The following is a 27,450-nucleotide window of genomic DNA, read 5'->3' as shown; positions in this document are numbered from 1 at the left end:
ACTGCTCTCTTTGACCACTAGGGGTAGCTATTTGTAGATCAGCTTCAGAGGTGCTGTCTGTGGGTGGAGATGCCACTGGGTGTGTTCTCCTGAGTTTGTGGGTACTTCAGCGCAGTTCACTCCTTCACCACTAGGGGTCGCTTGCTGCGGGTCAGCTACCAGGGTACTCTTCCTTCAAGGTTCACCCTTTGTCCACTAGAGGGCTGGCTCTGGGCGTGATTAAAGGCTTCCGTGTAGTTCTTCCTTTAACCACTAGGGGGCGTCTGAAGAAAGGCCAGCCAAATTCTTCCTATTACCACGTTACTGCTAGTGGCCACTGAGAGAATGTAGAGGTACAAACTCCCACCTGGTGACCGTTAAGTTGCAGGCTGGAACCCTGGGTCATCAGCCTGTGATAATAAGCAAGGACAATTGGCTTCGCTTTCTTCTCCCTAAATTCCCTCAAACTGGAACAACTTGGTCTTCAGCTTGAGTGAGTGAGTGAGTACTTTGGCGAATTTTACTCTGTGCCCTCTAGGGGGTGTTGGTAGCTTGGGGTAAATTTAAGTAGCTTGCACTTTAACTAACAGAGTCAGGCTGCGTAGTTAGTACCTTCTTTCCCTCTGGGGAATGCTTTTAGCTCGGCTTGGTATGAGCCTGTTATGTGCTGAATTAATTGTCAGTTGTTGTAACTCAGCATTTAGATTCCAAAAGGTAAGAAATCACATAAGGGTGTCATGAATAAATTGACCACCAGGGAGTGCTACTGCAATGCTATTGGGGTTGGTTCTGCCCCTGAAACCAGATGCCTTCTTATTCCATTAACACTGGCTGAAATTCCAAGCTTTCCTAAGGGAGGGGGGAGCTTAGCCTTTCCACCAGTGCTGTGGCTGGGAGAAGAGGTTAATTGCTTTCCTTAGTGACTTGTTGCTAGGGCAAGTGGGCTAAGAAAACAGCATTTGGTTGAGAGTTAATTGCCCTTTTATAGCCCTCGAAGGAGCCCCTTGCTCCTCTCTTTTGGTGTTAGAAATCAGACTTTACATGCAAGAAATAAGAGTGTAGATTTTCCTTTTCTACTTAGTAAGGTAAACATGACAATATCTCTTTGATTTAAACATTAGCTTGTAAACAGATCCAAAGGCAATTTAAAAACAGACACAAGGCACTTTATAACTTTTACTTGTCTTGAAAACATTGGCCAGCATGCAGAGTTTGACTGGTAATGAATCCTTGCCAGCAGAGGCTTGTCAATATGCAGGTAAACCTTGTCATGCAGTGGCTACTTGCAGAGTCAACAGAGAATTAGCAAAACAATGCATCTGAATCACACCTTTGAAACGCTGTCTGCCGAACAAACACACTGACTTTGCTTTGCAGGCTTTAGTGGGAAACTGATCCCAGAGATTACTTTTGCAGGCAATTGAAGGAGATTAGCCACATCAAATTACTATTTGCAAGAAAATATCTGCTTTACTTCCTTAAGGGCTAATGTAAAAAAAGACTAATCAGTTTACTCTCTTCCTTCAAACTGTTGCAGGAGATCAGAGGAGAATTAATCTTATCAATTTACTGTTCTGTTCCAGACAGAACACATTGCTTTGAGTTCAATCTAAAACAGACAGATGACTCAATAGAAATGATTTCATAACAAATATTTATTGTCCAGGAATTCTAAGCAGAGACTTACTATGCTGTAGATGCTTCTGTTCATTCCTATACGTAAATTGATATTGAATTTTCCCCTCTTCTTCTTCATGAGCATTACATGTTGGCAAAGGATCTCTGAGCCGTGTGGCTAGGAGACATGAGGCTGGATAAACAAAGGCATTCCCATCTGGATTGTGTCCAGGAAGTCTCCTAATGACCAATGACCTTTTGAGACTCCTCCCACTGGCCCATCAACATACCTAGCGTTTAACCCAATAACTGCCAGATATTCTAACATACTGATACATGCTCTCTAGTTAGGGTTACATAGAGTTATGCGAGGTCCAGAACAACAAGGGTGCAAAAATGGTTTAGTTACTTCTGCTTTCTTGCTGTTATACTGTGGTAATCTGGACAATGCGTCAGCTAGGAAATTCTTCCCCCCAGGGAGGTAATGAATAGTAAAATCAAAACAATGGAAATGTTGAGACCATCTTGCTTGTTTAGGGGAGAGTTTTCTGGGGGTTTTCATGGCTTATGATTAGTCCATACTTGGAATGGTATTTTACTCCCTCTAAGAAATGCCTCCATGTTAGGAGCATCCATTATACAGCATAGGCCTCCTTCTCCCAAGCTGCCCATCTCTACTCAGTCTCTGATAATTTTCTAGAGGTCTAAGCACAGGGTTGTAATTGTCCTTCTTTATTTCTTTGTAATAACACCGCTCCCACAGTCACATCACTGGCATCCTCTTGAATTATAAACAGCTGTTCTGGGTCTGAGTGTTTCAAAACTGGCTCCATAGAGAAAAGTCGTTTAAGTTTTTCAAAAGCTGCTTGATGCTCCCCTGTCCATTTCAGTGGTTGGCTGGGTTTTGGCTTGTCTCCCCCCCCCCTCTGGTTTTTAACAAGTTTGGATTGGAAGGGCAATCTGTGCAAAAGATGGAATGAACTGTTTGTAAAAGTTCACAAATCCTGGGAAACTTTGGAGTTTCCTGGTTTTTGGAGGAGCCCAATCCAGAACTGCTCTCTGGGTCCATCTCTATTCCCTTGTTGGATATATGATAGCCCAAGTAATCAATGCGATCTTTGTGGAACTCGCACTTTGAGAGTTTGGCATATAGCTTGGCAGAGCACAGCTTTTTTTAGTACTGCTCTAACCAGTTTAATATGTTCATTTTAGTTTCAGTGTAAATAAGGATGTCATCCAAATCAAAACCGCTTTGTACAGGTGATCATGTAGGACCTCGTTAATTAGTTGCATGAAAGCTGCAGGAGCCCCTTCTAGTCCAAATGGGAGAACTTTAAATTGGAAGCAGCCAAGGGGGCAATTGAAAGCAGTTTTCCATTCATCCCCTTATTCAGTAATAAGCTTCTTTCAAGTCCAATCTGGAAAAAAAAATCCTTTCGATAAGTGAGCTAACATGTCCTTCATTAAAGGTAGCGGGTATATTTTGTTCATGTAATGATCTCCAGTTTCATTCATATTTTTATTAATACTATTAGCATTCTGCTAGTTTTTCTATGTTTTTTTTAATTTGACATCTGTAACAGCTTTTGATCTACAGATAAATCTTAATTGATCCATTAATTTCACTTATATCTGAGTCCGGGTACTTATTTTTTCTAAATGCTAAACATTTTATTTTGAAATTTTCTCATTTTAGGGTTTAATTTAATTTCATGATTCCTTGGATTTCTTCAACTGACTATTTCTTTCCTTTTGCTGACTCTTGCAGTCACTTTACAGCCAGCCAGCCTTCCTGATTGTCTAGCAGCTAAGCTCTAGTGTCAGGTCCACCATTTTGGTGCCCTGCCATTCTGTTGGAGGGAGGAGGAGGAAGTTCTAGGGGTATTCTTTGCATGCTTTCCCTTTTGCTGTAACTGCATGGGAATTAGGGAGGAGGATTGTCTTCAGAGATGAAACAGGTTCTTTCTCAGCCGGTTCCATCCTGGTTCCAAGGTCGCTGCACCCTGACAGTGACCTGTTATCAGTTCAGCATTCTCAAAACAACCATGTGGAAATACATTGGCTGCGGTTGGCTTGGTTAGGGCGGTTGGGTTTTGGAATGGGAAGAAATGCTTGGTGCTTTGCTTGTGACCATTAGATTCTACCTGACTTTACTGCAATCACTTTCTCTCAGTAAAAGTTCTTTTGATTAACTCTATGGAGTCAAGAGGCGTGCTTTCCTGAGAGGACCAGCTGGGGCAGATCCTAACATCCAGATTGTTTATTAACTGATGACCAGGAGCCATCAGACCACATGTGGTCCTTGTTGATCTGCTTTTCTATTGTGTTCATTATTGAAAATAGGTTGTGTTTGGACCATACTTCATTACACACACACACACACACACACTTTATATCTGATACAGAGCCCTTGTCCATCTAAGAATCAGCCGTAGGGTGCAGAGCCCCGTGATCCCTTGGCTACTTGTGCTACTGTGCAAAACCAGCAGCCAAAAGACTTAACACTTTCAATAAGTAATCCAGAAAAGATGTTTTAGTAAATGAAAGTAAATGCATTATTATTGCTGTCTACTTTATGTAACCAAAAGGACAGCATTAAAGAAGATGATTTTCAGATCGATATACAAACAAAGACAGTTGAAGCCTTTGTCTATAATCACCTTCCATGGTAAATGTCTGAGCCATCTACTTATAATAAACTTATTTTCTCAAAGAACAACTAGCCCAATTTTAGCCTCATATAATGAGATATTTGGGACTACCATACCAGAAGGACAATAAGCCTCTGTGCTTATATTTCACAGAACCAGAGATAACTGGGTATACTTTAGCTTCTAAGCTTGGCTGAACTTTCTGGGCCTGAACTTTCTCATAACTTTCTCATGCCTTTCATAATATGCCTACGATTTCAACAGATAATGTCCTGGAAGCCAATAACAACTGAACCAACTCCATTGAGAAAGATTTAGTACTACTTTCCACCAGTCAGCAACTATTAGAATCCAACTTATTCCTAATTTGTAACACACTGAAAAGCCAAGAGGCCAACATTAACAATGGGACCAAGAACTGGAATACTGAAATACCTTTAATTGGGACTTACCTGATTGAATGTAACAACCTTTTGACTAACCTCACAGAAGCAGCCTTAAAATGATTTTTGTTAAGAAGCAATCTCAGGAGAGAAACCTTCATTTACAAGAGACAGACTCTAAACCGGGTCACACAGATTCTAAGTTTAGCATCAACCCCATGATGCTTAATTGGGATGGGAAATTGATTTTAAAAAGCCAAGAATATTAAGATCCCTAAACAATCTAAAGCAAGTAGACAGTAAAATTAATTTTTAAAAGCTGTACCAATTAATTGAAAGATTGAAAATAGAAAACTTAAGGAAAAGAAAGAAATTGGCATAAAACAACTAGAGAAAGAATTAAAAATGTAACTGGCCACAAAAACTGAGACAAAAGGGTAGGTTAATGAAGACAGTGAAGAGATGGCCTATTCTGGAGCAAGATTTGAGTCGTTGGATTCCATGACCAAATATGGAAGCTTCCACCACTTGCCCTATCTGAGAAGACATGTACATGCAGTACCCTAGCCATAAAAGATTTTGCTGTTGTTTTGTTTGTCAACTATTTGTCCGCCTTAGGCTTAGATACTTAACATCCCTACTTGAAAGAACAGCACACTGGGATTTGAATCATAGATTGTCCTATTTCTTCCTGGGCTGTTATTGTATCTTTGTAAACTGGTGTAAATTGACCTGATTATTGGATTGCATCATACAATTAAGTTTATAATTAAGGGAGTTGAACTAAGAACTTGTTATATCAAATAGGTTGGGATATCCTGTTATTTATCTGTTTGCTGATTCTTTGTGTTTACTTTATTACTGTATTTTCTTTTATCTATTTTAATTAGAATCCTGTATTTTATTTTTGTTTTATTTTTTTGATATGGTCTTAAGACTAATTAATAAATATCTATATATCTGGAGGAGTGAGCACTCTGCTCCTTCTGTAACATTTTGACTCAGACATATTAAATTGATTTAATATGAAATGGTTTGAAACCTCTTGGCATCTTTCCTTCATTCCTTTTAAGCTGGCCTGTATAAATTATCCTAAAGCTAAGGCCCCCTAACTCAGAAGAAGTTAGTTATACTCTATGAAAATGAAGAATTCCCTTAGCTATTTAACTGATTGTTTCGAAGATGTATCCTCTTAATGCCTTCTGGTATTCTGTAGAGAGAAAGATTTGCCCAGATTTGTAAATCATACAATGGTCACCCCATAAGCTGGAATAAATCTAATATTTGGTAATAACATATGAAAGCAAACGTAAAGAATACTACAGCATATAGGTCTGAAGATATTTATTCTAGCTGGATAAGCCAGATAAAAGAGAATTACCTGTGAGTTTCTGAGGGAAAATAAATATAGAAAAATGAATTAATCAAATTAATCAAGTTTGGTATACAGGTTTAGAACTCTATCAATTCCTCTCATTTTATGAAAATTGATCTTAGTGATAATTTTTTAAAAGTGTGGTGTAAGTAAGGAGTGGTAAGAAGCTTAAAAATCAATATAAATAATAACTTCATGGGGTATTTAGAAATGACATCTACATCTCGGAGAACTAAAAATATTCAGATATAAACAGTTTATTTTCTAATAATTATATAATCTTTCTTAATTAATGAATAAATAGTAACTGAAATAATTAAACTGGGTCTTCCAGACTAAAACATCCTGTTTAAAATTCTGTCTAGCCGCTATATCCACACTAATAAAAGTCAAGACTTGACTGCTGAGAATATTCCTTTTTGATCAAATAATGTGAGAAGAAATTCTCATACACTGTAGAGAGCAATGAAGATTACCTTCACAGAGATATAGAACTTGGGCAACAGGGGATATATTATACTTCAAGCTCAAATAGATAAAATTCAGAAGCAACTGAAATACTTTCCAAATTCACTATATTATACAGATGGTCCTCAATTTACAACCACATTTGAGCTTGGAATTTTGGTTTTAGGTAATTGTGTATTGAATTATCATTGTCAATACTGCTAACGAAAAGTACTAGACAGGGGTGCCCTTTATCGCCATTGTTGTTTGTTTTAACATTGGAAATATTATTGATCAAAATTCGAGAGTCTCAGGAAATTAAAGGAATAGAAGTTAACAAAAAAGAATATAAGCTGAGAGCTTTTGCGGACGACTTGGTTGTTACTTTGTCGCAACCTGATCACTCTGTAGTAAACTTATTACAGTTGATTCATCATTATGGTTTGGTTTCGGGTTTCAAGATTAATGTAAATAAGACTAAAATCTTACCTAAAAATATGTCTAGTCAGGAGAAGCAGATTTTGGCTAACTTGACGGGTTTTGAGATTGTTAATAAGGTAAAATATTTGGGGGTGATGTTGTCTGTTTCTAATGTAAAATTATTTAAAAATAACTATGAAAGGTTGTGGGTCAGGGTACAGAAGGACTTGAAGAATTGGGAGAAGTTGCAATTATCCCTCATGGGAAGAATTGCAGTGATAAAAATGAATATTCTACCCAAGTTTCTTTTTTTGTTTCAAATGTTACCGATTTTGAAAAATGAGATTAACTTAAGTGAGTGGCAGAAGGGTCTTAATAAATTTATTTGGGCAGGGAAAAAGCCAAGGGTTAAGTTTAAAATTATGCAAGACTTCCGTGAGAGGGGTGGACTCAAGGTACCAAATTTGAAATTATATTACGATGCGGTGGTTTTAACACTAATTAGTGATTGGGTAAATTTGACAAATCCTGAGATACTTCATTTAGAGGGATGGGATTTACTTTATGGGTGGCATGCCTATTTAATATTTAATAAAAAAATGGATTGGGTCTTTAAATCTCATATTTTAAGAATCTCTTTACTTAGGACTTGGAGAAAATATTATAAAAGTGATTTTAAAGTTCCATTATGGGCCATACCTTGGCATGCGATAGAAGGAATAAAAAAAGGTGTAAAAATGGATATGGTGTCTTATAGTCAGCTACTTAGATGGGATGGGCAAAACTGGCAGTTAAGATTACGGGAAGATTTAGCGCAAGAAAATATTATTTATTCTTGGTTCCAATATAGGCAACTAGTAGATAAATGGAAGGTGGATTGTAAATTGGGTTTTCTTAGAGAAGATGGAAATCTTATTAAGCAAGTCAAGGATCAAAGACAAACCCACATCAAGAGAATCTACGGGGTATTAGTTGAAATGGACTCAGAAACGGAATTAATTAAAGACTGCATGATTAGATGGGCGCAGAATTTTGGTGTCCCAGTCTCATTGGACATCTGGGAAACCATTTGGGTGAGAAATGTCAAATTTACACAAGCACAGAACCTTAGGGAGAATTTTTATAAAATGTTTTATAGATGGCACCTTGATCCACAAAAAATGTCTCTTATGTACCCTGACGTACAACCCAAATGTTGGAGATGTGGTTATACGGATGCTTCCTATTATCATATTTGGTGGTCATGCAGAGAGATAAAAGCATTTTGGATCAAAATATGGTGGAATATCCAGAGAATTTTTAGAAGGAGGGTAAAATTTACTCCGCAATTATTTCTGTTGGGCATTGTTAGAGATTGTGATACAAAGGAGGTTGTATTGATGTTAAATTTGATTACAGCCGCGAGGCTGTTAGTTGGACAATATTGGAAGAAGGAATCTTTGCCTACACTGCAGGAATGGTTTTTTAAAGTGTCCTATTTGGCGGAAATGGCAAAGATTTCGGCTTTCTTAAAGCAACAAACGCAAGAGAAGTTTCTTGCCATTTGGGACAAATGGATAAAATTTATACAACTTAGACTGGGTATAAAAAAATATCACATAGTTTTTTCATAAGTTTTATTTTTATATATAGAGAATGTTATATATAGATACTTTTATATATATATATAAATATAAATTTTTTAATTTAATTTTTATCTTTATTTGTTAATTTTTAACTAAGCCTATATTCTGCTCTGGGAAGCTCGGGGGGGGGAAAGGGAGGGTGTTTGAGAGGGGTGAGGAATGGGGGGGTTTTTTATATGTTTAGTTTTTTATTTTTTTATTTTTTTTTTGTATATGTTGTTTTTTGTTTTGTATTGTTTTTGTCTTTTTGTAAAATTTATAAAACTTTCAATAAAAAAAAAATACTGCTAACATCGGATGTTCTTGCTTTGACAACAGATGGAAATGTAGCCATCTTTTCTCTTTCACTTTTAGAGTTAGATGATGCTGGGAGGGGAGATGTGGATGAGAATCCAGTTAGTCATAACAACAATAACTCAGATGTGGGAATCAAGGTTATTGGACCCAGACCTAATAAAGATTTGGCGGGCTGAAGAGCTGGAGAGAAAGCCCGCGCTTCAAGCTAATTGGGGAATGTGATTTATGATGGTAATTAGAGAAGGGAATTGTGCTTTGCTACTTTGTGCCCAGGGGAGGGGGGAATTCAGTTTTTGGCTTTAACTATGTAGTGCCGATGCTTTGTTTCTTGAATAAAAGATTCTTTTCTTATTACCAGGTGAGGATAAAGGAGGGAGAGGAGTGGAAGACTGCTTTTAACTGTTCCATGGGGAGCTACCAATTTAAAGTCATGCCTTTTGGTCTGCAAGGGGCTCCAGCTGTCTTCATGCAATTGATCAGGTACTACATGACCATTTATACAAAGGGGTTTTGGTGTACCTTGATGACATCCTGATATACAGTACAAATACGGCTCACCATGTAAAACTAGTGAGAGAAGTGCTAAAGAAACTGTTGAACGCCAGACTTTATGTTAAACTATGTGTGAGTTTCACCAGACCCAACTGGATTATCTTGGCTACAGAATTTCCTGTGAGGGCATTGAAATGGACCCGACCAAAGTGAAAGCTGTAATTGAATGGCAACCTCCAAAGACTCACAAACAGCTCCAGAGCTTTCTGGGATTCGCTAACTTCTACCGTAATTTCATTCCCTCTTTTGCTGAAATTGTCCTGCCCTTATGGAATTACTAAAAACAGACAAAGGGGAAGGAAAGCCGCGTCCGGGCCAACCACTAGCAAACCGCCTTTGAAGATTTAAAAATACTATTTGTGGTCGAACAGGTCTTAAAACATCCTTGCCCAGGGAAGCCCTTTGTTATTCAAGCCGATGCCAGCGATGTGGCCATTGGAGCTGTGCTACTGCAAAAGAACCAGAGTGGGATACTACAACCCTACACCTACACCTCAAAAAAATTCACTGAATTTTTGCAAGCACTTGGAGGGTGGCTGTCAATCTGTCCCTGCGCCCAGTCCCCCTCTCTCCCAGGGCCATTATCCTCCCCCACCCCCAAGCCGCCCTCCAAGTGCTTGCACACGCTCAAAAAGAGCACTTGAGGATCATAAAACAACCAGTGGAGTCAAAGACAGTTTGCCTGATGCAGAACAACTCGGTGCGATAAAGATTAACACAATCAACAGGCCGATGACGCGCTCAAGGAGCCGGGCGCAGAGGCAGGAGGCTATATGAGCTGCCTTCCCAATCTCCTGCTATTCTAACTCTGATGACGCTGGCAGTTTTTTTGCCAGACGAAAGCTTAGTGACTCTTCTTAACTACAGGCTTGTTTATATTAAACAGGCTGGTTTATTATATCCTGGTGTTCGTTTTTTCTTTTATTTGTTAGCATAATGCCCAGGATTCTCACATTCGTCATTTCGTCATCTTCAGGCTGGTGTTTTTGGCTTCATGCTTCTAGGAGCAATGTGTGATCGTAGTTGTTTCTTCCTTTTAACTGCCAGTGGGGGTATGAACTGATTGGATGGGAGCTTGGCTGTGTTCTGATTGGGTGGAGGTGTGTGCTGGCTGGATTCCTTGAGCAAAGTGCAGCTGGGAGGCTTGTCTCGCTTCATCGCGTGCTAGTACTGTAGGATCTTATCTGCAGGGAAATAAAGTAGATGCCCTCGTGGGGCATGTAAGTGGTTTGCCCGCCCTCGCTCCCCCTTTTTTGGATGCTGCAAAATGGTCCCCACTGTAGGAATCAGTCCTTTGGATTGTAAAGTTCTTTTAATGCAGGATTGTTATGTGTGTATGTCTTGTTGGGTATGGTCATTTGGCATGTTTGTGTGTGGTCGTTTGTTATGCTTGTCAGTTGTGGGTGGTTTTGTGATGTTTGAGTCTTTTAGATGTCTCGCCAATATAGTTACATTGGCATATATTACAGTTAATTTTGTATATGATGGAAGATAAATCACTTGTTGGTAATGATTCTTTAGGTTGCATTAGCTTGGAACGTAATATCTGGTTAGGCCTGTGAGCCACGTTGATGTTGTATGGGGCAAGAATCCTAGCAGTTGCTTCTGAAACTCCATTGATATATGGGATTGTTGCCCAAGTTGTAGTGGTTGGAGAATTATGATTTGTGTGTGGTGTCCTATCCTTGCACCAAGGTCTGATGAAACTTGGTGGGTAACCATTTTGTTTCCATATGCGGAGGAGATATGCTTTCTCTTTAGACTCTGCTGTAAAGTAAAATAGGCCTGGCAAAGTGGTTAAGCCTGAAATTCAAACACCTAGTCAGTAACTCTTCAACCACAGTAAAATCCTCTAAAGATTTTTTAATTAAATTACGTCCAATAAAGGTGAAGGACGATGAGATCATGATCTCATTCGATGTAATATCCCTATTCACCTCCATTCCCCAAAATCTAGCCATCTCTGTTTTTAGAAACCTTCTACAAAAAGGAGAACTACAACACCCCAGTTCTCCTAACATAGAAGTTTACATACAATTATTGGGTTTCTGCCTTCAAACCTATTTTACTTACAAAAACACAATATATGAGCAAGTAAAAGGCACACCCATGGGGTCACCCATCTTAAGCATTATTGCTGAAGCAGTATTACAAGATCTAGAATGTGTGGTGATGACTGATTATCAACTCAGTTTTTGGGTTAGGTATGTTGATGACACCTTTGTGATCATCAAGCGATGTGACACCACCAAATTTTTACAAAAACTTTATTCCATCTATCCAGACATTCAATTTACAGCAGAAGAAGAGAATAACAACACCTTACCCTTCCTGGATGTGTTGGTCCATCGCCTTCCGGATGGCAACTTGTCAATCACGGTCTATTGTAAAACCACTCACACCGATAGAATTCTTCACTACCAAAGCAATCATCCCGTATCACATAAAACCAGCTGCATAAGAACACTATTCAAAAGAATCAAGACTCACTGCAGCACAGAAATAGCAAAGTCTAAAGAGAAAACGTATCTCCTCCACATATGGAAACAAAATGGTTACTCACCAAGTTTCATCAGACGTTGCTGCAAGAATAGGACACCACACACAAATCATAATTCTCCAACCACTACAACTTGGGCAACAATCCCATATATCAATGGAGTTTAAGAAACAACTGCTAGGATTCTTGCCCCATACAACATCAACGTGGCTCACAGGCCTAACCAGATATTACGTTCCAAGCTAATGCAACCTAAGGAACCATTACCAACAAGTGATTTATCTTCCGTCATATACAAAATTAACTATAACACATGCCAATGTAACTACATTGGCGAGACATCTAAAATACTTAAAACTAGAATACACGAACATAATCTAGTAGTAAAAAGACAAGAACAACGCTCCCAAATCTGGACCCATATAGCTGAACATGGCCACACTTTCAACTTCAAAGGAGCAGAAGTCATCGCTCAAGAGTCCACCAAAGGCGGTCGTCTTTTAAAAGAAGCTTGGTTTTCTGACTGTCATTCTATTAACAGACACATCGACCTACTACCCCCTTACCAAACCCTAAAAAGACACAACAACACAAAATACCTAAACACTTTAAATCAGCCAACAATAACACAAAGGCACCACCTCACCCACATACCAAACTCCAGACCAACACAACAGATATCCCTTCTTCAACACCCCCCCTTTTCATTAAATCCAAATAAAGAACACAACTCTAAAACAACCATGACAACTCACACAACCAACACAACATCCTCGGATATTCTCACACACAAAAACAACACCTCACCACAACACCCATCGCTCAAACACCCTAAACACAAACCCAACAACCCCACAAGACACCCACACACAACAAAACAAACACACACAATACCTGAATAGTAACAGAATATTCAGACCAAGACCAAAACTGACCCCTGCAATAAAACATATCACATTCAATGGAACAAGATGTTGCAACCCAATCTTCAAGCCTCACAAAACCACCCACAACTGACAAGCATAACAAACGACCACACACAAACATGCCAAATGACCATACCCAACAAGACATACACACACAACAATCCAGCATTAAAAGAACTTTACAATCCAAAGGACTGATTCCTACAATGGGGATGATTTCGCAGCATCCGAAAAAGGGGGAGCGAGGGCGGGCAAACCACTTACATGCCCCACGAGGGCGTCTGCTTTATCTCCCTGCAAATAAGATCCTACAGCACCAGCACGTGATGGAGCGAGACAAGCCTCCCAGCTGCACTTTGCTCAAGGAATCCAGCCAGCACATGCCTGTGCGCGGCGCTGAGAGCCTCGCGCCGAACAGCTGATAGGTGCGATGGAGCTTACGGGCCAAACACCTGAAAGGTGTGTCTTTTGAATTTCACCTGGAGACTGACTTCCGTGTATTTGCTGTTACCAGTATGACTTTTTGCGAGTGAGCTTCTTATAAGCATGCTGTATGCACATGCCATATTGTAACCGTTTTTTAACTGTTATGTAAATGTATGCACATGCTCCCCCGTCATTTAGCCCTTTGCTCTGATGATGTCAACAGCTTGTTGACAAAAGCTCAGCAATAAAGAAGCCTTTTTCTAACATCCCAGAGCTCATCATTTTATTTTATTGACTTTAAATGTCCACACCTGGGATTCCAATATTTAAACTTATTAAAGATATATATATATCTTTACACACACACAAAAAGTAGAACTGCAATATAGCAGTTAAAATGCCAAGGTGTAATCAATCAGACCAGTCTGTCTGAAAAACTTTCTGTATACACACACACACACACACACACACACACATATATATACATATGTATGTATGTATGGAGTTTATTAAATGGCAGAGCAGACCACACCGACCACGCGTTGACACACAAGACAAGGTGACATGCACACAGCCCGTACGAACAACCCTGCCTTACATCAATGGAGTATCAGAAGCAACGGCCAGACTGCTAGCCCATCTTCAACGTGAAGGTAGCCCACAGACCAGACCAGACTCTCCGCGCTAGGATCATGCACCCCAAGAACCCACTCCCCACTGGAGAACGATCCTCGGTTATATATAAAATTGCAAGGATTGCCCCTGCAATTATGTTGGTGAAACCTCCAAAACCAGGGTCCATGAACATGAGCTGGCAGTTAAGAGAAGAGAACAATATTCACAGGTGTGGACCCACATGGCCAATTGTGGCCATGGATTCAACCTCACCAACATCGAGGCCATATCCCAAGATAACACCAAGGGAGGCCGCCTTCTCAAAGAAGCCTGGGTGTCAGACAAACACTCCATCAATCGCCACGTAGAGCTCCCTCCAGCATACCACATACTAAGGGGATGGGAAGGATGGGGTGCTAATTGGAAACACAGGCGACCAACTCACTCCGTACAAGATCAGAAAGGGGGTGACGGGAGGTGATCACAACCCTGAGAGAGAACGATGAACTGGGGATACACCCCACAAGTAAAACGACATCTTTAACCCATTTAAACATGAAAGAGGAGAGGAGGGATAACACAACGCCAGCAGACAACCCACCCCCAGGAGCTGATGTCCAGACCCATGGAAAAACAAGGAGGATGAGAAAAAACATGAGGGAAATATATCCCACAGACGTCCAAAGCATAAAGAACTCAATCCAGTCAGGACGAGGGAAGGAGAACAATGAACAGGTACCACTGGATGGCTTCCCCCGAGGGGCATACACACATACCAGGGAAAAGCTCCGATATACCCCGTTGATGACACTTGGCCAGACAGGCGAGCGCACCCACTAACATGGAAGGGAACAAATGAGAGGCAAAAGCACACACACCCCGGATGACTATAGATGCAATAGAACTTACGAATGGGGGAAATGCACCGGAGGCGTGCCTTGTGAATGACTTGGCAATAGAATTATGGCCCCGATCAACGGGAGAACAGGCGAGTAATAGCGAGTGCAAACGGGAAGGTTACCTCCTGCGCTATCATATATGTACCAAAGGGGCAATGGGAGTAACAAGTAGTGGAGCCATTCCAAAGACACGCCCGGTTAGCAACCCATTAACACAAACAGGAGCTCACCTGTTAGCAAGAGAGAGAAGGGGGGCCATAAGAAACAAAAAGACAACCCCCAGGAGTTTACACACGGGCAAGAAAAGCAACAGGGCTGGCAAATAGAAGAACAGAGCTTCAAGCACACATGCTAGATCAGTGGTTCTCAACCTGTGGGTCGGGACCCCATTTGGGGTCGAACGACCATTTCACGGGGGTCGCCAAACAACGCAGTCCGCCATTTTTTCCCCCTTTTCCTCAGCTGTGCTACTCCCTTTTATTCTATTGGCTTTTGAAAGCCAATAGAATAGACTCTCTTGAATAGAGTCTAATTCTATTGGCTTTCAAAAGCCAATAGGAATTGTCCAGGCTGTCTCTGCCCTGCTGAGCCCGCCAAAAGTCCCATTCTGGTGCTGCACCAGTTGAGTAGTCCTCGACTTACGACCGGTTGAGTAGTCCTCGACTTACGACTGGTTGGGGGTCACGGCATTAAAAAGGTTGAGAACCACTGCACTAGATAGTGCAGCAACACAGAGGCAAACTAAGATGAATGAGGAGGTGGGGAAAGACGATGGGGAGCAGATGAACAGTGGATCTCCAGGCACCCACACACGCACAAAAAAAACCATTATTAGAGATATCTCCAAAAAATTGGCACAAGTTGATGGTTATAGATCTTAACCAATTTTTTTCTTGTGGACATTGCTGCAACACAGTATTTTGCCACTGCACGTGTAATAGAAGGGAGAAAGCCTACATAAAAATTGTCTGCCCTCCCTGGCAATCTCTCTAATAAGAGGAGAATAATATACTGTCCTATAAACTTGGTATAACTCACAGTACAATAAAACATGTGAGATATCTTTGACTTCTCCTTTACCATATATACATAACCATTCTGCTATTGGTGTTCTCTTATACCTGCCCTGTAGGAGTGCTGAGGGAAGAATGTTAAATCTGGCTCTGAAGAAAGCTATTCTTTGTTTTGGGAAGGTCAGATCATTCAGATATCTTGCCGATTCCCACACCCTGTTTGATTCTATCCCTACTGTGGCAAGACAACCTATTTAGTTCTTCCTGGAACTCCATGTCCTTTATTCTATTGGATTTTACTTGCTTTGCTTGGTCAAAGCCTAGGGACATTAAGAATATCGAAGAGAGCCCATAAGAACCCAGTTTATGATCTATCGCCTGCTTCCAGGGGGAAGGAAAGTTGTCAGTCAGCACTAACTTCCAGTCCCTCTGGAAAGAAATGCATTTTAAGCCAGTGAATGGTCATCATCTTCCAGGCTCTTACCTGGATTTGGGGCATGCCTGTCTCAATTCTTAATTGGGCATTTGGGGTTCCTTTGGGTGCAGCTAAGATAGCTCGCAGGAATTTGGATTGTATGGTTTCCAGCAAGTTTTTCTTTGCAAGGATTCCTGTTTGTGCCCCATATAAGAATTTGCACCCAAGTTTTGGCCTCGAAAAGTTTTAAGGCAGCAGGTACTAATTGACCTCCGAAAAGTAATGTTTGATTGCATTTAGGGACCTATTGGCTGCTTGCAATGTATGATCCAGATGTGCCTTCCATGTCCCTTGCGAGTGGAAAACCACCCCAAGGTATCTAAATGTTCTAACCTGTTCCAAACTATGTCCTTCTATTTTCCAGGAGTATTGGCTGGGTCTTTTAGCAAAAACTAAAATTTTTGATTTATCAAAGTTAAGGACCAACTTATTCTGTCTGCAGTAGCCAAGTATTGCCCTAATTGCTCTCTTCAGTCCTACAGGAGTTTGTGAAATAATGACCGCATCGTTGGCATACAGAAGAATCGGGATTTTGCGATATGCTAGGTTGGGCGGATGCAGATCAGGGTTCTGTAAGAGATCAATCAGAGGGTTGATATATTTATTTATTAAAATTTATAGACCGCCCCACTCCCACAGGACTCCGGGCGGCTAACAATAAAAACACAATATAACTTAACAAGACAAACAATACAGTAACATTCATCCAGGGGTCAGATTTTATAAACCCTAGGCCTGCCGGAAAAGCTAGGTCTTAAGCAGCTTGCGGAAAACCAACAGGGTGGGAGCAGTCCTAATCTCCGGGGGCAGCTGGTTCCAAGACATGGGCGCCATCACAGAGAAAGCCCTCCCCCGCGGCCCCGCCAAATCGCACTGCTTGGCCGACGGGACCTGAAGGAGGCCCAGTCTGTGGGATCTAACCGGACGAAGGGAACTATGAGGTAGTAGGAGGTCTCGCAAATAGCCTGGCCCTGAGCCATATAGAGCTTTAAAGGTAATAACCAACACCTTGAATTGGACCCGGAGACCAATAGGCAACCAGTGCAGCTTGCGGAGGATAGGTGTAACGTGGGTGTACCGAGGAACACCCGCTATCACTCGCGCGGCTGCATTCTGGACCAACTGTAGTCTCCGAATACTTTTCAAGGGTAGCCCCATGTAGAGCACGTTGCAGTAGTCCAGGCGTGAGGTGACAAGGGCAGAAGTTAAAAAGGGAGAGAGACAGGATGACAGGATGCAACCCTGCCGTACCCCTTTTTGTACCCTTACTAAGCCGGTTAAAGTCCCTTGGGGATTACACCTCACTTTCAAGGTGGAATTGGCATACAATTTTTGTATGAGGAAGAGAAGGCATTTATCAATAGTAGTGCCTTCTAATTTCTCCCATAGGGTATTGTCTTGTGTGTATTGTTTAATTGTTATTTCTTGATTATGACAAAAATATCCTCATAACAAATCCATGTTTTGGGTGATATGCATAGGAACGCTGCTACTTCAAGACACTGTATCACTATTTCTACTAGGAAACTGGAGATGATTGATCCCATTGACGCTTCCCCATTTGTTTGTATACTCATCTGTCAAACTGCAAGCATATGGTGAGATACAGGTCCATAAATTCAATAAATCTTGGGATTTCAATATTTGTGTAATCTGTTATGATTTGGTCTGCTATATAGGAGTGCTGCGATAGATTCCTTCACCAGTTTTGAATCGCTGGATGTGAAAAGCACAATGTTATCAAATGAAAGCATGATTTCATCTTCTTCAGTTATTAGCTCTTCAATTTTCATGAGGCATTCTAAAGGTCAATTAATGGAACATTAGCTCCCATCAAGGAAGTGTCTGAGTTTCTTGGTGAATTTCTTAGCCAAATTGTATGTTGGATCCTTACAGTGATGCAATTGGGTGAATCGTTATGTCAGATTTGTGTATTTTAAGGCATCCATAGAAATCAAAAAGACTGATCCATAGTTTTTCATATACAACTTTCTTTTGTTATTTCTCTTGCTTGGATTAGATTGTTGAAGAATTTCTTGATTTTATTGCCCAATTTTTGTACTGGGTTTATAAGATTGTAAACAGTTCCTTTGCTTTTAGGATGTACTGTGCATTATCCATGATACTTTGGTGTTTTTAAACTCTTCCTTCTGCCTTAAAATGATTCTGTGTTCATGTAGTCACGGGTACTTTCAATCTTTTTCCAATGTCCTCTCCCAAATGGAATATTGGGAGGTATTTTTTATTTTCCCTCAGCCAAATCTGGCTCATTTTTCTGGATTATAGCTTCTCCCTTTGCTCCTTTCTACAAAACCTGGTCCTGTTTTGCTATGTTCGGAGAACATACAAGTAGAGGCCCAAATCTGTTTGCATAAATTTTTCCAACATTCTGTATAGCTGGAAATAATAAAAGGACACATATAAGTTAAAGAAAGATAAGCCACTAAGGTTACATATAGATAACTCAGAACTGTAGAGAATAAACTTAATCTGGCAAAGGATGGACAAAGCCTTATTTGTGCATCTTTTAAATATATACTAGCTGATGTATACCAAGAAATTTAATAAAGAAAAAGTATTATTTCATTTATTTGGGGTCAGTTTTTTTCAAAGAAAATACATTTTCCATGAAGAAGAGGATGAAGGGGCAGAATTAAAGCCGAACCCTGATTCAAATAAAATCTGAAATGCATATGTATTTTTAACTATCGGACTTCCTAAATCAAGAGTCCCCAACCTTTCTGGCATAAGGGACGTTTCATGAGAGATAATTCTTCCACCGATGTGTGTGTGTGTTTTGTGCGCAACCTAGATCCTGAGCATGCACAGATGAAGCTTTGCTTACTCGCCTGCTGTTTGCATGGTTCAGTTTCTAACAGGCCATGGACCGCTACCGGTCCACGGATTGGGAGTTGAGGACCCCTATCATAAATGAGTCATGGTAATAAGCAACAAAAATAAAACAATATAATCCCATAAAAATAATTAAAATCATTATTATGGTTTGCTGCACAGTCAGTCAAATGTTTAGACTGGATTTGGTATTTTGATCCACCTACTGAGTCCATCCCAAGGACCTAAGATAAGCAGATATTGCTGTTTGATGTTGTTAAAGGGGTCGTTGCATTACATACACGACAATATAAAATCACAGTTCTTTAGCTGCTGTTGCCCTTCATTTGCAGCGAGTTCTTCCCAAGAACGAGGATGTCATAATGCATTGGCATAGTATATGTTTGGATCCAAGCAGTGTGGCCTTTTGTACCTGATAGATGGAACTTTCGTAAGTGCACAGATGTTCTAAGTTTAGGCATCCCATCTTAATGCTTTAAAATATTAAAAGTTCTTTGCAATAATTGCTTTCCTGAAGGTCAGGAGAGAGGGCACTGCTGGAGTTCCAGAGGAAGACTGTCTGATATTGTGTTTTCCCGAAAACAAGCCCCAGCTTGATTTTTGGGGGTCGACCTAATATAAATCCTACCCCAAAGTTTTGGGACGAGGCACACACCTAAAAATCAAGCTAGGGTGGGAGCTGCCCCATGTGCCCCGCACCCACTTACCTTGCAGCCAGGCCTCTCCTCGCCAGCCCACTTCTTCTGCAACATCTTCTGCAGCCAGGCCTGCATTTCTCAGTCACAGGCTTTTCCGGAAGGCCTCTGCAGCCAAGAACCAAGCTATGGATTCAATCCACAGCTTGGTTCTGCAAGACCTCAGTAGCTGAGGACCGAAGTGTGGATTGAATCCATAGGTCAGTACTCAACTGCATAGGCCTTCCAAAAAGGCCTGACTGCGAAATGCAGGCCGGAATGCAGCTGCAGAATAAAGCTGCTCCTTCGGCCTCAGAAGAAGTGGACCAGCTGGGTGGGGCTGTTAGTGCCAGAGATGAGTATAAAAGACATCCCCCGAAAATAAGACTTAGTGCCTTTTTTGGAAGCAAAAAAAAAAAAAAAAAGACCTAGTCTTATTTTTGAAGAAACACGGGTAGGACTGGGATCATAATTGAGATCCATGAGCCTCCAAATCTCCCATGTTCCTTTTCTAATTCCTGTATTTTATTTAGTACATGTTAGCATTTATTATCTTGGTCTATATAGAAGATGATATATATTTTGAAACAGAATTTATAGCCCAGGTATCATTTAAAGCAGTCAGTCCAGTCCTGTACAAGGCTCTATTGCTTAAAATTTGCATTTTGAACTGTATCTACAATACTATCAGTAATCAGGGAGAGCTGACAGCACCTGCACTATACACTAATAGTAGCTCCCACTAGCCAACAAGTAGGTTGCTGTTTTTTATATCAACTGCAACTTCTGGGAAACCCTATATAGAATGCATTCCAGTAACGTAACTGTGAATTGACAAGAATATGAGCTTCTTCACCTAGGCCTCTTTCTTCAGGAACTTGTTTTCTTTGTATGCATTTTAATCTTCAGGTCCAAAGATAGTGAAGCAAAGCTTGCAGAAAAATTAACAGACTAAAACCTGAAATGGTTGGAATGTACTGTGCCGGTTCCTTTCTTATTCAAGAGCCACAAAGATAGATGAGATATTGAATGCTATCTATCACATGAACTGTAGAAAATTCAGCCAAATTTTTAACATTTTAAAAAACCTTACAACTGTTGGAAACAACTGGAATCCATCTGATTTCACCTATTAAAGATTCCGTATAAGGTAGAAACTGTTATAAAAACTGATTCCTCTTCTGAATAGAAAATACTGATAGAGGTCTTTTCAATTTTAATAAATCCTCTGGCACATTCAGTTACAGGACAAAGAAAACATAATCTATTTGGTATGCTTTTCAATTAGCACATATCCTTTATAAGTCTCAAAGATGCTTTTTCAAAAGGCAATTGGACGGTTTATTTTCCTTGAGGAGGAGGAAGACGAGGTTTTGCTTCTCATCCAAGAAGCTTCATTGGTTCTGGATGGATGGTGGGGGCTACAGAATGATTAGGATGGGTGTGTTGTGTGTGGAAGAATGATATTTCTTTGCGGTTATCTTTCCACTCTCCGAGAGCTCTTGAGGCCACTTGGGGGTTCATCTGTGCTCTCAGGTCACCTGTATCAGAATGCAAATGGGCTTGGAATCTTCTTGAAACTGCTGAAAGGACTGCATTATGGAGAGGAGACAGGTGGTGTCTTATCCCTCCCCCTCTGTTGAGAGAGGGCTGTTCTACGTTAATATAAATGGCCTCTTTTACCCTTCTTTCAAACCAATGGTCCTCTCCATCCAGAATGTGGACTTTGCTGTCTTCAAAGGAGTGACTTTTGTCTTTTATGTAAATACTGATCTCTGTGTGGGGGTTTTCTGTAAATTTCAATGTTAATGTTAACCCACAGAGATCAGTATTTACATTTTGATTCTCACCACCCACTGGAGCACAAACTGGGAATGATCAGAACCCTACATCACTGGGCTGAAAGTTTGCCTACCAGTAAAGAGGGAAAAGAAAAAGAACTAAACCATGTCACGGAAACCCTCAGAACTTGTGGCTATCCCAACTGGGCCTTCATCAAATCCAGAAAAAGAACCAGCAGGAGTTCCTCCATAAAAGAGGAATAAAAGAGATCATTTATGTCAACATTGAGCAGCCATCTCTCAACAGAGGAGGAAGAATAAGATACCACCAATACTGTTTACAACACAGTCCTTTCAGCAGTTCCAAGAAGATTCCACTCCATTTGCATTCTGATACAGGTGATCCTGAGAGCACAGATAAATCCCTAAGCACTCAGGGAGAGTGCTAACCAGATGACTGCAAAGAAATATGATCCTTCCAACCATCTCCCCCACCATCCTGCCAGAACTGATGAAACTTCTTGGACGAGAAGCAAAACATCTTGTTCCTCAAGGGAAAAAAAGTCCAGCTGCCTTCTGAAAACGCACCTTTGAAACAACTATGACTTGAATGAATGAGAATCTCCACAGACATCATTTATAAGATTTAAAAGTTAAAGATTTAACTTTAAAAGTTTCTTTGACAAATTTATCTGTGCCCACTGACCCATCACTTACTACATAGCAAGATCAAGTAGAATTGGTGTTCTTTTCCTTCTTTTTTCGTTGTAGAAAAAAGCCCAGAAGCCCAGGAGAAAGCAACTCTGTTGTTTTTTGTTCTTTTTTATTCTGCATATACAGAAGGTTGCTGGCTGCAAAAATAAAAAAGATCATAGGACATCACAAAAATGTCACCATATTTAACCTGCAAAAATCCAGAGGACCACCAGATAGCATAGAGATAGAAGAGATAGAAGACACAACTCTTTACACTACCTAGCGGTAGATTTTTGCTGGCATAACATAACAACATAGCAGAACACATCTTCACAACAACATAACTTTTTTGTATTTTTAAATGCATCCTGAAGCTTGACGTCAATAGGCCTTTACAGTATATATAATATGTATGTGCAAATAAATCAAAGTTTTAACAAGATAGTCCTTGTTCAGCAAACACAACTGGGAGGGGCAACTCGGTCATTAAGCAAAACTGTGACTGTGGCCTGACCTCAATACCTGGGAAGATCCTGGAAAAGATAAATAACAAATCAGCGAACACCTAGAAGCAAACAAAGTCATTACTAACAGCCAACATGGATTTGTCAAAAACAGATCATGCCAGACAAATCTTATTGCATTCTTTGACCAAGTGACAAAATTAGTGGATCACAGTAATGCTGTGGATATAATTTACTTGGACTTTAGTAAGGCATTTGATAAAGTAGATCACAACCTACTACTTGATAAGATAGAAAAATGTGGGTTAGACAGCATCACCACCAGATTGATCCGTAGCTGGCTGACTGGCCATACTCAGCGTGTGGTCCTCAATGGAACCGCATCTACATGGAGCGAAGTATGTAGTGGGGTGCCCCAGGGCTCTGTTCTGGGCCCAGTGTTCTTCAACATCTTCATCAACGATTTGGACGAGGGGATAGATGGGGAAATCATCAAATTTGCAGACGACACCAAGCTGGCAGGAATAACCAACACTCCAGAAGACAGGTTTAAGATACAGGAGGATCTGGACAGACTTGAACACTGGGCACTATCCAACAAAATGAAATTCAATGGTGAAAAAATTAAGGTTCTACATTTAGGCAAGAATAACCAAATGCACAGGTATAGTATAGGGCAGGGGTAGGCAACCTTGGCTCTTTTATGACTCATGGACTTCAACTCCCAGAATTCCTGAGCCAGCATGGCTCAGCTTGGAAACTCTCCCTTTCCCCTCAGCATGGCTGGCTCAGGAATTCTGGAAGTTGAAGTCCACGAGTCATAACAGCCAAGGTTGCCTACCCCTGGTATAGGGGGTACCTTGCTCAATATTAGTAACTGTGAGTAACTGTAACTTCGGAATTCTAGCGGACAATCACTTAAATATGAGCCATCAGTGTGCTGCAGCTGCCAAAAAAGCCAACACAGTGCTAGGCTGCAGTAACAGAGGGATAGAATCAAGATCACGTGAAGTATTAATACCACTCTTCAATGCCTTGGTAAGGCCACACTTGGAATACTGCATCCAGGTTTGGTCACCACGATGTAAAAAAGATGTTGAGACTCTAGAAAGAGTACAGAGAAGAGCAACAATGATGATTAGGGGACTGGAGGCTAAAACATATAAGGAACGGTTGCTGGAATTGGGTATGTCTAGTTTAACAAAGAGAAGGACGAGGGGGGACATGAGAGCAGTGTTCCAATATCTCAGGGGCTGCCACAAAGAAGAGGGAGTCAAGCTATTCTCCAAAGCGCCTGAAGGCAGGACAAGAAGCAACGGATGGAAACTAATTAAGGAGAGAAGCAACCTAGAACTAAAGAGAAACTTCCTGACAATTAGAACAATTAACCAGTGGAACAACCTGCCTCCAGAATGGTAATGCTCCAACACTGGAAGTTTTTAAGAAGAGACTGGACAGCCATTTGTCCGAAATGGTGTAGGGTTTCCTGCCTGAGCATGGGGTTGGACTAGATGACCTCCAAGATCCCTTCCAACTTTATTATGATGATGTGATGATGATGATGATCTTACTTCAGGTTTCTTTTGATTTTACAGACCTGCAAAGATTGTAAAAATGAGGATTGTTAGCAAAGATACTTTTTCATTATTGCAAACAATCGCTAAACAAAGCAGATACTAAATGTGAATTACTAGCATTGTACTAGTGTTATAGTGCATTTGGACAACTCGGCAGCATTAGAATGCTTGATGGTGAAACGCAGATATATTTATGGTGCATCCATACATTTCTGCATTATCTGCAAGCAAAATAAAGAACACAATACACATATCACCTCCCTCGGTGAGTGAGACGGGCAGTTTTAAAATGTGATAAATAAATTAAATAAATACTCATCTGTCCACATGAACCCTTTCATTTCATAGTAGGCAACTGTGAGTGATCTCCTGCCTGCCATGTATTCAAATTACATCTTCTCAACATTTTTCTAAACCAATACATTAGTGCAGCTCAAGGAGGAGGAAGGGTGATGATGAAAGCTCCACTTTTATTAAACTTGTATTGTCATATTACCCACTCAGAGCAAAATGCTAGTGCTTGTATCACAATGCACAATGCTGCTTTTGTCACTGAAAACTTCCAAACCAGCAGGTCTCGGTTGCTTCATTAGTTGACTGGATAAACTAGAAAAAGTTAGCAAAAACCATTCCAAAAAACTAGTTAAAATCCACAAGACAACTGACTAAGTGTATTAGGAACAAGGCTGCTTGAAACAGTTAAATTTTGTTTCATTTCTTAGAACAAGTATTTGCTCCAATTGCTCAACAAAACTCTTGAAATACACATTCTGTTTCTTTTAGCAGACTTTGAGCAACCATTGTTGAGGCTAAAACATTTGGCCTATCTTAACTGATGACAATCTAGCCCATTTCACCAATTCTGCAGAACAGGTGACGTCCCAGATAGCCAGACAAGATCTAAGAGAAGAACCCTGGAAATTTAAAGATCAGACATTGATACAGTGAAACCTCAATTTCATGGATGCCTCTTTACCAAATCTTGAATGCAACCAATCACATTTCTATCTGGACATTCCCCAGAAACACAGAACTCAACTGGAATAAAAGCAATATCTAGTAGACAAACCGTAAATATCTATGAAATGATTGTGAGTATAGGACATGTTTCTTCAAATAGTTTATTTAAAAAATAGGTTACTTGGGAAATTAACATAGGTTTACTTGGGAAATTGGAAAACTGAAATAGATAATTGGGGAGATTATTTCTTGAGAACAGCCAATCATAAAAAAAGATATGCATGTAATAATTGAAAATAATGCAAGGTTATCTTAGGTGAACATCTTGCACAAAAGAAAATGTACCAATACTCCATAATGTCTTGAACAAGATATCCCCCCAGAAAAAGCTCTGTAATTTAAGAGCTTAGATCATTGCAGTATCTATTATTCGTATCTGAGAAACCAGAATCATTAAGTAGTAATAAAGATACACTCTTTGATATTGCACTGTACTGATGTTCCTACAAGACTTTATCTGACTCCTCCCTTCTTTCAGTAACTAGATGATATTAATTCTCAAATGATTTAGAATGTATCATGACGACACTTAACTTCATCTTTCTTTCTTCAGGAATATGTAAAGCTGTTTATTATCTGAGAAATATTCGTCACCACTTGAAAACATCAATAAATTAATGAGTGCCAGGAAACAAGACTAAATCCTGAGATGCTATGGCTTTATGATTTTTTAAGACTGCCAACTAGAGGAATGGAAAAGAATGAAGAGAACAGCTGTGAGGAAGGCAAATGAGAAAAAAAGGCAATTTTATTTTGCAATGAGTGTATATTATTTCACTGAAGAGACTGGCTTCCTTATGAAGTAAAACAGCAGTTTTAATCCCTTCAACTGGGGTCAGGCATCCTTGTGGAACAGGAGAAAATAATCTACATTGATGTGCATTTAGGATGGGTTTATGCTGATACAAAGTAATATCAGACTTGCAACCTGAGTGAATCATGCTTGCGTTGACTTTTCTGCCCCTATTAGAAATAAAGCTGAGTAATTTCTCAAATTGTAGGAATCGGCACCTATATCAGGACAATAATTCTTGTCTCTTGTAAAAAGTGAGATCTTGTTTCTTTTTCTTTAACTGCCAACTATGCATGGCATTAAGTCTACTGCAGGGATACTGGAAGTACGGAAGTACACAGGTACAAATCTACTTGTGACTTGGCATTTAGTAATTGGAGGTTTGCCTGTTGCTATAAATTTAAGCAAATATAACAATGTCTGCCACCAGAGGGGAGACACATGGCAACAGCCTCATAGGATTCTTTTTTTTAGTGAAGGTTTTTAAGTGTATGGAATATCTTTCCTAAAGAAACTCGTCTGGTGCCGCTTTATTTTATCATGTTCTGATTAAAATAGCTTTATCCTATTTTTTTCTTCTTAAAAAGTTACAGAAAGCAGTTTTAGGCCCTACATTAAGAACATGATCATTGCCAAATATTTAAGTTTCTTCTTTGGGAGACCAGTAAAGTTGCTTTTCATCTGAATATTTTGGCCTTTTTAACTTTTATAATTGTTCTAGCTAAAAGCTTCCTATATAAGCCAGAGCGACCATCATGCCTTAGTAAATGCACCAGTTCAGTAAGTATGTCCTGAATTCAAGTTAAGTCTTAATTTAGTGCTATTGAGTTATATCTAATTTTAAGTGCTTCCCAGCAGAATGGACTACTTGCAATTCAGAATCTGCTTTCTTTCTACATCCACTAATTTCATACACTGGCCTCACTGGAACAACTGGAAAATATAAGACGGAAACTCTTATTATTTAGACAGCTACTTGCATCACAGTAAGTGTCAACACATTGGAATAATATAGGGCAGTGTTTCTTAACCATTTGTCTCTCAAACCCCTCCCACTCCTTTAAAATTTATGGCAGAACCCAAAAGAGCTTTTGTTTGTATGGGTTATAGTTACTGATATTTACCATGTGAAAAATTAAAATTGACATATTTGCCGCCATACTGCTTCTCATAAATATTTGATGGCATTTTAATATTGTATTATTTTTCCTAGAACCTAGAAAATAATTTGATCTTGCAGAGTACTAAGAAGCTTTGGGGAGACACTCTAGGCATCCATGAACCACATTTTGATTCTTTGTTTGAATGGAACTTCATCTGAAATAAAGGACTTGAATTTCTGGAAATCTTTATTTCAGAAGATTGGAAATTTGCAGGAAATTTTAATTCCTC

General features: G+C 39.9%; 1 long non-coding RNA gene across 4 annotated transcripts in view; it reads right to left on the bottom strand.

Moving 5' to 3' along the window:
* Window positions 1-17,300: 17,300 nt before the first annotated feature.
* Window positions 17,301-27,450, bottom strand: part of LOC120307964 — a 121,249-nt gene continuing 111,099 nt past the window's right edge. For all 4 annotated transcript variants that reach the window (XR_005556711.1, XR_005556712.1, XR_005556710.1 and 1 more), the window contains 2 exons: window positions 22,226-22,359; window positions 17,301-18,597 (listed from right to left, as the gene is read on the bottom strand). This is a non-coding gene — a long non-coding RNA (uncharacterized LOC120307964). The remainder of the gene's footprint in view (window positions 18,598-22,225; window positions 22,360-27,450) is intronic.

Source organism: Crotalus tigris, unplaced genomic scaffold, assembly GCF_016545835.1.
Source record: "Crotalus tigris isolate CLP2741 ecotype Arizona unplaced genomic scaffold, ASM1654583v1 scf7180000017841.2860490, whole genome shotgun sequence".
Lineage (NCBI taxonomy): Eukaryota > Metazoa > Chordata > Lepidosauria > Squamata > Viperidae > Crotalus > Crotalus tigris.
Note: the sequence above shows the minus strand (reverse complement) of the source record. Positions and strands in the feature narration are given on the sequence as shown.